We start from the raw sequence: 14453 nt of genomic DNA, 5'->3' as shown, positions 1-14453 counted from the left end.
ACGCCCAGGTCCCCTCCAGCAGATCAGGGTACCCCCTCCTGTCACGTCCGCCTCCTCCACTGAACCAGAACCTCCGGGGAGGGTGCGGCAAGGGGTCCTGGCCAGCTGTCGCCCTCCAACGCCTGGCCGCAGTTTATGACATGGAGCCGGTTCCCTACGAAGGAGGGACGGGAAGGCGTCTCGCCCCATCGTCGCATCTCTCCCTGAGTGACGACAGTCCGTGAGCGGCGGTGGGCTGCTGGGGGGCCACTCGGCCCGCTCAGCGGCTCCTGCACAAGGAAGCTGTGCCCCCCACACGCCTTTCCGTGCAGACTTCAGCGAGGATCAAAAATGAACGTTGCTAACTCACTGCGAAAGAATGATTCCTAAATCATCCCCAAGGAGAAGATGTTCAGATTCCGATTCCTAATTTCGGACCCGAAGGTCAGCTGACCCTATTAAGTTTTCCCCACAGTTTCTCCTCTTACGAGTCCGCGCGCTTCCATTTCTCAGCCGTGGAACATGTTTGTTCCGAGGAAGGACACTTTGTTACTATCGATATCAAATCCAACCTTCCATCTAGACTAAGCATGATTAAAATTAAAAAAAAAAAAAAAGAAACCCAGCTTTGGAGCCAAGCTCCAAAATTTAAGTTAGCTTTGCAGCTTTTGAAGAGTAACGTGTCACACCTACACAAGCGCGAAGGCGACGGCTGTGTCCCCACCCAAGGCCCCTTCGGCCTCTTTTGGGGGCTTCTGCATGAAAATGAACCTGCTACCATAAAATCGACTTCATTTCCCAGGAGACCACTTTTCCCTCAGAAGGGGCACTTTCTTTTAAAAAGGCTGGAAAAATGCTTTCCATCCTCCCTCACCCACTTGGCTGGTCCTTTGTGCTGGAGTCCAGTGAGCTGGGGGCTCGTCGCCAGGCCTGCCATCGGGGGTGTGGGCTCCGTCCCCGGCTCCGAGGACCTGGAGCGGCAGAGGGAGACTCCGCCGTCACTCAGAGAACTGCTTCCTGCTGCGTGACCGAGCGGGGAGCAGGGGCCGCCACCTGGCCCAGAGCTGCAGGGGGACCCAGGCAGCCACCCTGGCGCCCAGGTGCCCACTCGGAGACAGAGATGCTGCCTGAACCACTCTCTCCCTCTCCCCCTCTGAAACCGGGTCTCCAGTCCGGGCACCCTCCCCAAGTGCCATCACACGGCGGTGACGAACTTACCGTTTCCGGTTTCCTGGATCATCTTTACGATAAAAGGGCTCACAGTGGAGTTCAGACTCAGACGTCACATTCTGCTCCCGATGTACCCTCAATCCATATTAACTCAAGCAACGTCCCCAACAGCCCGAAAAGGCAGGGAAGGCGACTGTCCCGGCTCCCAGAATAAGGAGCCACCAAGGCTCAGGGAAGCGCGTGACCTGCCTGAGGTCACGGCATGAGCCAGAAGGTGCTATGCCGGGCTCCCAAGCAGGTCCCCTGCAGGCTAGGTGGCCCCTCACCCTGTGATTTTCCTCAATTAACACTTCTCAAGGGAGTAGCGTCTGTTCACCAGGCCTTCTGGCCTCACGAGAGAGACTTCGGAAATCCCAGAGTGATACAGATGATTTTAAACCTCAAAGCGCACGGGCTCCCGACGGAGCTGGCGTCAGAGCTGGTGCCCAAATACGAGCCACGTGCGCCCTTATCTTCCATTACGCGAACGTCTGTCATCCAAGGTCACCGGCTGAGGGCGAAGACGCCACTCCCTTCCCGTCACTTCCTAGATCTTTCGTGCGGCAGAATGTTTTGCTCATCAAAGACTTTTTATGGAAAACGTTATCTGTAGTGGCTAAAACTTTAAAAAGCTATTTTAGACATAGCAAATTTAACAGTTTTCAATAAGAAAATATAAACAAAATAAAGAAAAAAGAACTGTTAGCGTGGCGGCCAGTCCCAGTCACGCTGACCGGGCCGGGTCTGTCCTGGGGTCCCTGCCCCTGTGGCCTGCCCCTGTCTCCACACCCCGGTGGAGTCTGACCGAAAAGAATCGCTTCTGTGCAACGTGATGCGACTTTGTATCAGCTGGATGACTATTTTTCCCAGGGACATCTGTATTTTTAAATACTTTCTATTTGTGAAATAAAAGTCTCTGCTCCTGTTATAAAAAAAAAAAATGCCCAGTTGGCCACGTGCCAGTTGGGCCGACAGCGGACGGCACCCTTGGAGCAAGGACACGGCGCGGGCATGACGCCGCCGTCACCGTCCCGCCTGAGCCGAGGGCCTCGCTGCCTTTCGCGTCCCGCACCCCAATAAAGAAGAGGTGACCAGCACATCCAGCTACGTATTTAGGAAGCACTTAAAAATGCTTGAAATACTTGATCTTTAAAAATAACGCACGCACGCACAGAGGTTGAAACAGACGTGACTGAAATTCGCCTCTCCCGCCAGTGGGTGGACCCTGCACCTCCCTCCCAGCAAGCTCCGCTCCTTGGCCTGCAGAATGCTGCTCCCAGCCCCCCGTGCTCACGCGTGTGCCACGCGCTTCTCCACCCGACCCCACGGCAGCGTCGGCTCCTTCCACGGCGCTGCTGGAGTATGCGCGCCCGCGGCCTGCCCCACGTGCCGTGAGCGCAGGGTGATTCCTGACCTCTGACCCCCAGCGAGCAGGCGCGTCCTTACATGACCACGGTCCCATAATGACGGTCCTGTAACGGGGCCAGAACGTCCCACCATCAGGCGGAGGGGAAAGGTCCCTTTCCAAGCCTATAAGAACTGAGCCCCAGAAGCTGTCGGTACCTAGAGACCGGAGGCTCCTCTCTATCCCTACAGAAACGGGGAGCACCGTGGGAACGAGCGCCCCACTGGGTGGTGTGAACGCAGCCCCGTGAGAGTCTGTGCTTACTCGGTAAACACTGACGTGGCACTGAGGCTCGGTGAGGCCGGGCACAGGGGATGAAAAAGCCAGCAACCAAGACGCAGGACTGAGGACCGAGCAGCTCAACGCGAGGATGACGGCAAGTTACACAGCGAACTATAAACCGAACACAAGCCAGAAACTCAGCTGCTTTTTCAAAAGTCAGCTACTGTCATGAAAGATTCATGTCCCCATTCCTAAGAGGCTTACATTCTCAGAGGGAGCTTAAGTCAAATAAAGGGGATCTCCAGAAACACAAAACTATGATTATTACCGATGGAGGCTGGACAGGTGAGCTTTTGTATCAGAGGAAGAAAAGAAAACATTGAATTCATTTATCCCAGGAATTTGCCTGGAACGGGTGAGCCGTTAGGTTTTTCCCCTCACCTAAGGCTAAGCTGAGCAAAATACTTTAAATGAAAACAGCAAACAATGTTTTTAGAGGCACTGAAGGGGAGACATGGCGGGGGTGGGTACTGAGTGACGGGGGCCCTTACTGCCCTCTGTACTCGCATCATCTCCTTTAATCCTCCCAACTGCACACTGGGTGCCGCCCCACGCCCACCCGCCGAGTCACCAACTGGGTGTCCATCTGAGTCGCTGGGTGGGACACGGGGATGCTTCGAGGGCGGCAAACACACGTGGGGCCGCTTTCGGGGGGGCTCACCGTGGAGTGAATTGCATGTCGTCACCCCAGTTTCCAGGCCAGACACATCGCTGTCACTTGCCTGGGAGCACGCAGCGTCAGGGCACAGACCCCAACTCACGGCTTTCTGTGACCCCGATGGCCCCAGACAGGACGGGCGGCACTGAGCCAAAGCCGGCGAGAACACCGGCCGAGACAGCCGCGTCCACCCCTTGGCATTTCCACCTCCACTTTCCACCCTGAAGCACACGCCACACTCAGGACTTCGGGCCTTCGCCCTCCTGCTGTCCCACCTGGAAGGCCACGTCCTCGGAGCGATGGCTGCTGCCCGTGACCCCCACCCTCTGTCCCACCTGGAAGGCGGCCGGAGGTCGGGGAGGGAAGGAGTGAGCTATAATCGCCTCCTCGGGAACAAGCTGGATACCCTTCCCCCATCCTCCCCACACCCGAGAGAAAGGGGAGCCGAATGCGCAGCCGCAGCCGCCACGGGCCGTCCTGCCCTGCGTCCTGCGCTGCCCCACGGGGAGAGGGCTTTGGCCGTCCTTGCCACCAAATCCTCCCCTCCCCCGCAGCACCCGGCACAGCAGTGTGGGAGACTTCACCACGCAGACCTTCCTCTCGCGATGCTCTACCCCACCCCCCACCCCACCCCACATCCTCACTGGGGCTCACGTGCTCGTCCCCGCCATCGTGCTGGATAAAGTCATCTACTCTCCAATCTTAACAAAGGGAGAAGACAGCTTTGCCCTCAGCAGGTTGTGCTGAAGGCTGGATGACAAGTGGAAGCACCTTGCAGCAGCCTGAGGGCACAGCAGGAGGTGGCAAGTGACACTGCCGCTGAATCAACAAATTAGTTCTAATTAGTCAAACAGGAAGGTGGATTCCACACCAGGAGCTCACCTGGGAGGGAGGAGGTGTAGCCCGACATTGGCTTTACTGGCTTTGCCCAAAACAGTGCTTCTCAGAGCGTGGGCCCCGGACCAGCAACATCAGTGTCACCGGGGACTTGTTAGACCCACATGTTCTCAGGCCCACCCCAGCCCCACCCAGTCAGAAGCTCTGGGGGTGGGCCCCGCAACCTGCGTTTAACACGCCCGCCGGGGATTCTGGCACCGGCCTCAGTGGGAGAACAACTAGCCTAGAAAGTCCGGAGCAGACCGTTAAGGTTGACGGGTCTGCAGTCCCGACAGGAAACTCACTCGGGACGTAAACGGGCCAACGTTTCTAGCCTCAGCGAGCACAGTGCGGGGACTGGACCTTCTGGGCTTAGCGAAGCGGGGGCGGCTGGCCGTGTGTGTCTGTGACCAAACTCTGGAACCAGTTACGTGGGCAATCCTCTCAAAACTGAGCCAGGTCACACAGTTAACAAATGGGGCTGAACGCCGAAAGACGACATTGTTCACTTAAAAATGAACGGCCTTTCAAAGTGAGAAGCAACAAGCGTTTATTTGAGATCAAAAAGAATAGGGGTTTTGAATGCACTGATTCAGGCGGAAACCCAAACGGTGTTCCAGTTAGGAGGCGAAGGGGAGGGGCATTTTGGAGCCGAGCCCGGGGAACAATCACACCAATGGCGGGAAGGCGGGGCTACCGGCCAGGTAACGTGAGGCTGGGACGCTAACTCGAAACGATGCTCTAATTCTCAGTCTCGTGTCGGCAGTCCAGTCATCCTAACATCTGCCTCCTTGTTATCCTTGCAACCAGTTCTTTGGGACACAAGGTTTAGGCCCAGTCCAAAGATTACTTTGCCCTGTTTTAACATTCTGCAAGCTTGAAGCATACGGCATGCAAGGCAGTTCCATTTAAAGTGGCTTCGTTTATATTATTTATTTGCAACATGTACAGCAACGGCCCCTCACGAAGGTATCTCGCCCCGGAAAACACCAGTGGTCAGGTCGACGATCACCGCCTGCCCTAGCACAGAGCTGCTCAGTTTCCCAAGTCAATCAAGTCACACGCCTGCTGCAGGGAAGGGCGGCTGCCGCTGTCCACCAGTGCCCCGGCCGGCACAGAGGCTCCTGGAGAACCCACAGTCTTGGCGTGCTGCTGGCTCTAAGGACGTGCTTTTAGATCTTTCAGATATTGCTTTTAGATTTTTTAAAACATACAGCTAATGTCACAGACAAAAAAAAAAGGATGCAAAAAAATGTTCCTTTGCAAGGCAATTTTCTGTCCTAGTAACTCCACGCCTGAATGTAACTGCACGGCCTTTGCCAGCTTAAAAAAATGATCTTTTTCAATTTTAAAAAATACAAATTAGAGGGACACATGGCACTTCCCTGTACATTTCTTTGCAAGCCCCTGTGAATCTATAATTATTCCAAAATTAAAAGTTTATATAGAGAAAGAAGAGAGGAGAGAGCGAGGGGAGAGAGGTGTGGGGGGAGGGGAGATAGGTTCGGTTTTCCCCTGGGATTCTGTTACACACACACACACACACACACACACACACACACAGCAGGCAAGAGGTCACAGCCAAAACCGTTTTTGGTGATTTCAGAATTCAACCCACTTGCTCGAGTCTGTGTGGAACAGAGAGCTGCCAGTGTGGCCACCACAGAGATAAACCAGTCGGGGACATAGATCCTCGTCTGACCAGCAGGTGACACCCCTAAACGCAGAGGCAGAGCGACCTCAGAGAGGGGGAGAGCACTGCAGTGAAAAATCACAGACCCGCCCCCGATGCCCCTGGTCCTGCACGGGGCCTGGGGTGCAGCGGGCAGAAGGCGTGCCTGCTCCTGCCTGCCAGGGCGCTGCCCGCACCCCTGGCCTCTCTCAGCCCCTCCCCGCTCTGCTCTTGGGGGACACCTCTGACAGATGGGGCCCCGCCCCGCCCAGCTCCGCTCGGCCTGTCTCCCTGGAGAAGCTCCCGCAGGCTGCCAGCTCTGGGGCCGCCCGGGGCATGTGCCCCTGGGGAGGTGTTGCAGGCGGAGGCAGATCTGCCTAGTGCCAGGAATTCAATTAGCAGGCCTCAAGGCCAGCTGACAAACAGCAGCATCCTCCAGCCAGGCCCTACTAGGACACGGGGACATTTTGACCTCCCTTTGGTCCTAGTCATCGTGTTTTCTCTCGGTGTAATCAGAACCAGGGCAGGAAAGTGCACTGGCACACTCTGTGCCCCTCGGACGCCTGCCCAGGTGTGGTCCCAGGCCGCCCCGGAGGGGCCGGCCGGCTAAGTCTAAACCGGCACTGATGCATATAGGAGAAGCCCTAGAGATTCTCTTGATCTGGAAAACTGGGGAGATATTGTCCTAAGAACATTCTAGTGCTGAGTTCCCTGTTATGCAGAATTGGGGTACATGCGAGCCAGCTTCTACAGAGAAGTTTAGCTCCAGTCACTCCCACAGGAGTTAGAGAAACTGTGGGTTCGAGACTGGAACCTTTTAAGCTGGAGACACTGCAGCCCGGCAGAGGGCAAAAGCTGTCCAGTGATGGCTCCAGATGATAAAGGAAGGTTCTGGAAAGCAGAGCTGGGCCCTGTGAGTGCCCAGGGCGCGTGGGGACAGAGCTGCGTATGGAGAAGGGCACCCCAAGGACCCCCTGATGTCTCTCCTCTGAGACCGCACCAGAGACCGGTGTGCCCGCGGCCAGGGACAGGGACAGGTGGCGCTGTCACCTGTAACAGGGCGGCTCGGAAACACTCGGATCGCAGGGAGCAGGAGCATACACTGGCTTCTAACAAGCAGGAACCGTGCGCGGGACTCAGCACAGCGGCCACGGCGTCGGCGTCGAGCAGCAGAAACCGCACCTGGTCACTGACCGTCTGTCTCATTTCACTAAACACGATGTTTCTAAGAAACTCCATCGGGTCACTCCCCACTTCCCTCCTCCAACTCTGCGCTTCCCATGCGGCCTTCGATGTCCTAACCCACATTAGCCTCCTGTGTCTGGGGAGGGTCACCAAACACAGGCCACACTGAGAACCCGCTTTCCCGAGGACGAGTTTACACCTCCAGCTCAGACCTCCCTGCCGAACCCCATTCCAACCACTCCCTACAGCCCTGACTCTCCAGCAGATGTGGAAAACGTCCCTGTGTCCAAAGGCAGCCTCTGACCCCCGACGGTCTGCCCCCCCAACCCCCACCCACAGCTTTCCGTCTGAGCGACATCATCCATCGGCCAGGACCTCACGGGGACCAGGACCTTCCCTCACACAGCACATCGAGGCCAGCGGGAGACCCTGCCAGCTCTGGGTCCTTGTGCCATCTCCAGCTGTCGCCACCCTGGACAAGCCACATGAGGTCCTGTGGGAGGTGCAGAGGGAGCCAGGTCCCCCTGCCACCCTCCACCCGGCCACCGGCCACTCTCAGCGGCAGCCTGAGTAGTCCCAGAGTGAACGGGAGCAAGTCCCCCTCAGGGCCCTGCCCAGCTACCCAGGCCCTCTGGCCGCCGTCCCCACCTCCCCGCTCCTCCCCAGCCCTCCGGGCACATCCCTGCCAGGTGTTCGCTGCTCCTCGTGGACCAGCTCCCTCGCCTGCTTCAGGTCGGCTCCGCCAGCCTCACCCAGGAACACCCACCCGAACGCCCGTACGTACATCACCCTCGTCTAAGGCCGTGCCGCCCTGAACACGCCCGAGCCCGTCTGATTGCAGAAGCTCAGCAGGGTCGGGCCTGGTTAGTACTCGGATGGGAGACCGCCTAGGAAGACCAGGTGCTGTGGGCGTAAAAAATAAAATAAAAACTAAGGGATTGTAAGCTGACAAGGTCCTTGCAATCTGTGAGGTCAACCAAGGGTCGCCTCACCAAAAATTAAAAAAAATAAAAATAAAATAAACAAAATCACCCCCGTCCCCTCCCTCAGCCTCCACCCCGTCCTCCATCTCATTTGCCTCGTCGCACCTTCTAACATACTGTGCGACCTCTTAACGCGTTTGGTTTTGAAGACGGCTTCCCCACCAGACCCACCAGAACCTGAGCTCCGTGAGGGCAGAGGGTCCGGCCGCGGCAGGCGCTCGCTCACACAGTGAAGGCGGCGGGGCCCGCTCGGAGTCCTCCCCTCCCCCAACGCCTGAACTGAGCACCTGCCGGGAGGGGTGACTCACAGAGAGCACAGACCCCGGCTTGGGATCGGATGCGCACGGTTCCAGATGGCCCTTCTGCTCTGGCGTCCCGCGCTGACAGTCTGCCGCCATGCCTGAGACTCCCAGCAGCCGCATCTGCCCTTGGACAGCGCCTCTAGGGAACACGCGGAGACCCCCAGGGCCACTGTCATCTGGGCACAAACTGGTCTCCCTGCAGAGCCGTCCATAACGGAAACACGGCGGGCCTGCGGGCCTTAGTGTGGAGCTCAGAAACACGGCACGAGGTGGACATGAGACCCGGCCCTCCCCGAGGGCGTCAAGTCTCAGCAGAGAGGAGCGCCACCCAGACACCAGCGGCACCTGTGGTCACACCTGCAGCGAAGGCGCCACCGCCCTGAAGCGCCAGCGAGGAGATGGCTGACGAGCCACCAGAACGTGCCGGGGAAAGAAAGAAGGCCGAGGGAGTGGCGGCCGCAACGCCACAGCACCGGGGCAGGCAGGGCACGCAGCCACGTGCCGGCAGGGGCGCCGGGCTGGACCGCCACGGGGCAGCAGGCCCGCCGAGCCAGGGTGCCGGCCCTGCCTCGCCGGTGGAGGAGCCTCAGGGGTGAGAACAGGGCAGACTTCTAGGAGGACAGCCCCTGGGGAGGAGGGAAGAGGCCACTCCCCTCCGCAGGACCCTCACGGAGAGGCCGTCCTGGGTGGGGGTCCCCGCGAGCAACCAGTGCCGGAGAGCCACACGTCCGAGGATTCATGAGGCAGACGCATCCAGCCAACCGCCTGGGAAGGCCCGCTGGGCAGTGGGGAGGCGCTTGGGACGAGGAGAGGATGGCCCAGAGCAGGAAGCAAAGCTCCCGGAGAGCGGGCACAGCTGCTGGTGACTGAGGGACATCTCTAAGCACCAGGTGCAATGCCAGAGACACAGGGCAACGCCCACAGTCCAAGCCACCAGCGGGCACCGTCCAGGGACGACGGCTCACTGTCATCCCTCCAACAACCAACGGGCAGGAGGTGGGCTGGAGGCAGGAGGGCCCCTTCCTGGTCCTGGGGAGGAACAGTGAGCAGCCGACCTGTTGGACCTGCATGAGTGTGGGGTCGGGGCCAAAAGAGACGGAGAACCTGTGAGGAACTGCAGCCTGGAACGACGGAGGCCACAAAAGGCCTGGGTGACTCCAGAGGGACAAAAAGAGCCAGAGCCGAACTGGCCGTGCGGACGCCAGCTACCTACCGTCACCCAGTCACGCGACTGGATGAGCCGTGTGCAAGCCTCCTGGATGCACATTTAGAGAGAAGAGGCATCCACTGTGGAAGGTCAACTGCGCACGCAGTGTGTGCGTGTGCGTAGAGCATGTGCGCAAGATGAGTGCAAGTAATGATGACAGCAGTAAAACGCAGAGTATATTGCGCACGTGCGCAGTACGGTAACCGTGCGCACGCACGCGCGAGTACGCGCACGTGCGTATATTTGAGTGCGCCATGCATGTGCGCCACATGTAGATATTGCGTGTCCCACATACGAGTGTGCGCATGAATATGCGCAGTGCATGCGGTAAAGAGGGGTGCGCACTATGGCAAGTACGTATCGCGTCGTTATTGCGCAGGTAGGTATGTGCACGCAGGGGCGCTGCACGTGGCGTACGCATGCGAGGCTGCGCGCGATGAGTATGTGCATGTGTATGTGTGTGCGCATGCAGGGTGTGTGTGTGTGTGTGTGTGCACACACGCCTGCAGGGTGGGAGGTGGGGGCAGAATGTTCTTGAACTTCCTGGGTGCTTCTCTCGGCGAAACAGCTGCACCTCCCCCCACACAAAGCCACCTGTCTCTCCATTCCCACCTGCCTGACCTGAGTGCCACCCACCACGACCCTGCCCTCCCTCTAAACTCCTGGCGCTCAGTCCTGGGGCCCAGGAGGCGCTGCCCGGGTGCCGCCTCGTTCACTGACCAACCTTCGATGGACACACGTACTGTAAGCCAGACAGAAACCGTGGGCGCGGAAGTTACCCCTTGCTCACCTTCCCCCCGTGGCTGAGAAGAAATACTCAAATCTTAAGTTGCTGATTGACTGAAAAAGTGAAAAACAGATGGAAAGTGCCTTTTGTGTAATTCTCGAAGAGCTTCCGGGGCTGGGCGAGGTGCCTGCTGCGCGTCTGCATAAAGGTTCGCGTGGGGTCTGTTAGGGTGCCCGGGGGCCAGCCGGGGCTCCCCGCGCGGCCTCGTGCCGTCAAGAGCCTCGTGTGTGTGTGTGTGTGTGTGTGTGTCTGTGTGTGTCTGTGTGTGTCTGTGTGTGTCTGTGTGTTTAACCGAGGTTGAAAACAGTGCGTGAGCAGGATCCTCGCTTCCTCTGTGTGTGTCTGCTTTTGACCTCTATATAATCTAGTAAGTGTGCAATCAATATTATTTAACTGACTAAAAGAGTAATAAATAGAAACAAATAAAGATGAAATGTATTTTCTGTTTAAAAACATGTGCCACTGTTCTACGGGCACGGCTTCCCTCGCCAACGGTGAGACCACGTCTTCTGGCATATGCGTGTGCGCACACGCACACACACGCACACACATGCACACACACACATATGCGCACACACACGCAGGTTTCCTTTGTAAGTTTTTTTTTTTTTTTAACTTATAAAATGCAGTGGCTGGAATCTGGCCGGTAATTTTCCTGGAGGCATCAAAGGCACGAGTCTGGGAACAAAGTGGCCGGAGCCAAGAGTCTGGACTGCTTGCTCATGAGCGGGACCTGGAAGTCACGCCAGCTCTGCCGGTAAGCCTAGAGGGAGGGCTGCCCCCCCCCACCCCGATGGACCACAGGGCCATCTGAGACAGGCCAGGCATCAGAAGGGACACTCAGGACCCTGGAAGGAAGCGCTGCCGTGCGGCTCTGGGGCCGGCAGCCCCTGTGAGAACGGGGAGGCCCTTCGCCAGCTCAGGGGACCGCGAGACAGACACAGCAGGACAGAGGGGACGGGGCTGGGGCAGAGGAGGCTCTGGGGCCTGGACGATGGATGGAAGGGGCGACCGACCGGGGGTCAGCGCGGGAAGACAGGGAAGAGGTGGGGGGAGGGGGACACGTGCGAGGAAGGACCTTCTGTTCTCAGGCGCCAGGCCCAGAATGACCTCAGAGGGACCCCGAGTGGCCCACGCACAAAGGCATCGCCTTCCTGCCCCAGCTCCTGCGCCGCGGCAGTGCCGGCTGGGAACTCAAGGCCCAAGGCAGGCGAGGGCCCAGGAGTAAGTCAGGAGGAGGGAAAGAAGTTCGCGCTCTCTAACCCCATCCGCTTCCTCCTCGACTGTTCTGTCTTCTTTCTTCTAATTGCACACCATCTTCCCGCCCCTTATTATTGAGTAAGCATTCCTTAAAAAGCTCTAAACTTATCTCAGTGGGAGCCAAAGAAAAACAGAAAATACTCCATCTCTAACCCAGGCTGCTAGCGAGGGCAGGCAGAAAGGCCCACGCGAAGGGGCAGAGAGGCAGCTACCTGAACCCCGGGGCCCGGGGCCCAGGGCCCGGAGGGGACAGACGGAGGCGGACTGCACCTGCACCACAGAGCTGCTTTAATTGGGGAAAGTTACAAAAATCTGCCTCAGTTTCCATATTTGTAAAGTGGAAAAAATGAATGCTCATTTTATAATGGTTTGGGGAAAATTAAGTACTTACAATAGTGACCGGCGCTGAATACTCACCTCTTCCTTCCTCCCCTCCCCCAAAATACATAACTAAATACTTGTTTCAGAATGCAAGGTTTTCCAGAGCAAAGGCAGGTTCTACACATCCCCAGGGGCGTGTGGCACCAAGCGATTTCCGGGTACAGGGCCAGGAAAGAGTAAAGGAGGCCGGCAGAGTCCATCTTGATTTTTATCTTCAAATACAAAAATGTTAATGTGTACAATTTAATTTAAAAAATGATAAAGGAAATGCAACTGGAAATTCAAATCACGATCCAATACATTCACCGGAAATCCAAACGTGCACACATGAAGCCACTGCAGCACAAGGCCCCCGGAAGGGCAGCGGCCACAGCCAAGAGACCCAGGCTGTGAGGCTCGGCCCCTCCCTCTCCAGGCCTCCGGCCAACTGACCGAGGGTCTTACTGGCGTCGCTGGTCACGAATGCACATGGAACAGCACCATGCCTGGTTTCAAAAATAAACTCCCAGAAGTGAAATGCAGTCTTTTAGTTAAGCCCATAACCTTCCTGCCAAAAATAAAAAAGTTAAAGTTGCTTCGACTGTATTATAAAAGGCATTTTCCTTCTGCCTTATCCTTCGATCTCTTTTACACTAGACGGTGGTGTCGTGAGGATTCCTGAGGAACGGAAACAGGTATTAAGCAGAAATCTTCGTAAATACAAACAGGGACCCAGAGGCCAGGCTTGCGAAACATACGTCTTTCTTGTTTCACCTGATGTAAGCAACAAAATGAATTTCAACGGTCGCCCAATAAAGGAAAATCGGCTCTGTCATCTGGGGCTCACTTCCACCTTAAAAACTAAAGCACAGGAACAAAGACTCACACGGGAGCGAGTCTCCCGGAGTCCTCGGCTCAAGCAGTAACATCTCCTCCCTGTAACTCCAGGCCTTAAATCTCTGCCGTCTGCAGTTTAGGGCTGATGCAAGAGGTCAGCCTGGCAGCTCTGAAGAATTCCACTGTTTATTTATCCACCTAAGGGACAGAGTTTGGACCCTTTACTGCCCTGGAAGGCCTGAATCGTACCAGTTGGAGCATGAGCCATGCAGAAGTTGAAAAAGAAAAGAAAAGGTGTATTCGACTTAAAATCAATCCAATTTTAAGAAGGCCATCAGTCAACCCCTATTTTGGAAAGGTTTTGAACAAACGGGCTGGACTAAAATAGACTAAAGTCACAAGTGCACTAGCAGCTCCCACTGGGGACTCGCTCCCACAGCCGGCGGGGGGCGGGGGGCGGGGGGGCAGGCCTTCTGCTCCAGCTCCTTCAGGAGAGACCCCTGACTCAGGAGGGCAGGCTTTCCTGGACACCCCACAGGCAGACGGGGCAGGAGCTGGTGCCCTCTAGTGGCGAGGTCGCAGAAGACAAGTCCAACATGCGGGAGCGCTGTTTCTTCCCTTCCAGAACTTTCCTCCGGCCAAGGAGTAAGAATTCAAGTGGCCTTACTTTTATAGCTAAGTCTCTTCCACGTTTTGCTTCAGGTTCCAGATGGTAGAAAAACTGGCCCACAAGTCAACACCGACCGCGCCCGGACGCCATCCGTGGGATGAGGGTGTGTGTTCTCTCGCCACTCGGGGAGATTCTAACTGAAACAATGGGGTCCCCAATACTATAAATGTCAGGTCTCATCCCCCACGTGGTGCCGTCGAGACCATTCTTCTAGGAATCATGAACCAGAAGCGTTAATTTCTGGATTTAAAAAAAAAAAAAAAAAACAGGAGAAAAGGTTTACGGTTCCGAAATGACAGGGGAAGAGCAGGGACGTTTCAGGTGCGGCAGGACAGAAGAGCTCCGTGGGACCGAACCCCACGCACAACGAGTCCAGGAGAGAGTCCCCAGGGCAGGAGGGCAGCCAGGGCACGCTGTCTTCAGCGGAAAGTATCTGAAACAGCGCATGGCTTAAGGTCACAGCCTCGAAGGCACGTCCCTCCTGTGGAAGAGACCGTCAAACCCTTGTTGAAGAGACTGTCCTCCTTGTATAAACCCAGGACGGTGAAAGTCTATGACAATATAAAATAATTTTCAGGCTCCCCGGGGCCGCGACCTTCGCCATTTCCCTGTGACAGTTTGTAAGTCCAATTATTCACAGTAATTTATTTGAAGACTCAGACCTCTGCATGATAAAGGAAAACTATCCAAGTGAAACCTAGCTTTCTCGGGGCACGTGCTGTCCCCCCGCCTAATGGCTGGCTGTGAGCATCTCCCGCAGCTTGGCACGGGGACCACCAAA

At 56.6% G+C, this 14453-nt stretch overlaps 1 protein-coding gene and 1 pseudogene across 1 annotated transcript in view; one reads left to right on the top strand and one right to left on the bottom strand.

The window, feature by feature from the left end:
* Positions 1-14453, bottom strand: part of RYR2 (ryanodine receptor 2) — a 535670-nt gene that overhangs the window by 487121 nt on the left and 34096 nt on the right. The window lies entirely within an intron of this gene.
* Positions 8060-8178, top strand: LOC120592705 (uncharacterized; annotated as a pseudogene).

This window comes from Pteropus medius, unplaced genomic scaffold (assembly GCF_902729225.1).
Source record: "Pteropus medius unplaced genomic scaffold, Ma_sr-lr_union100, whole genome shotgun sequence".
In the NCBI taxonomy this organism is placed as follows: Eukaryota; Metazoa; Chordata; class Mammalia; order Chiroptera; family Pteropodidae; genus Pteropus; species Pteropus medius.
This window is presented reverse-complemented; position numbering and strand designations above follow the sequence as displayed.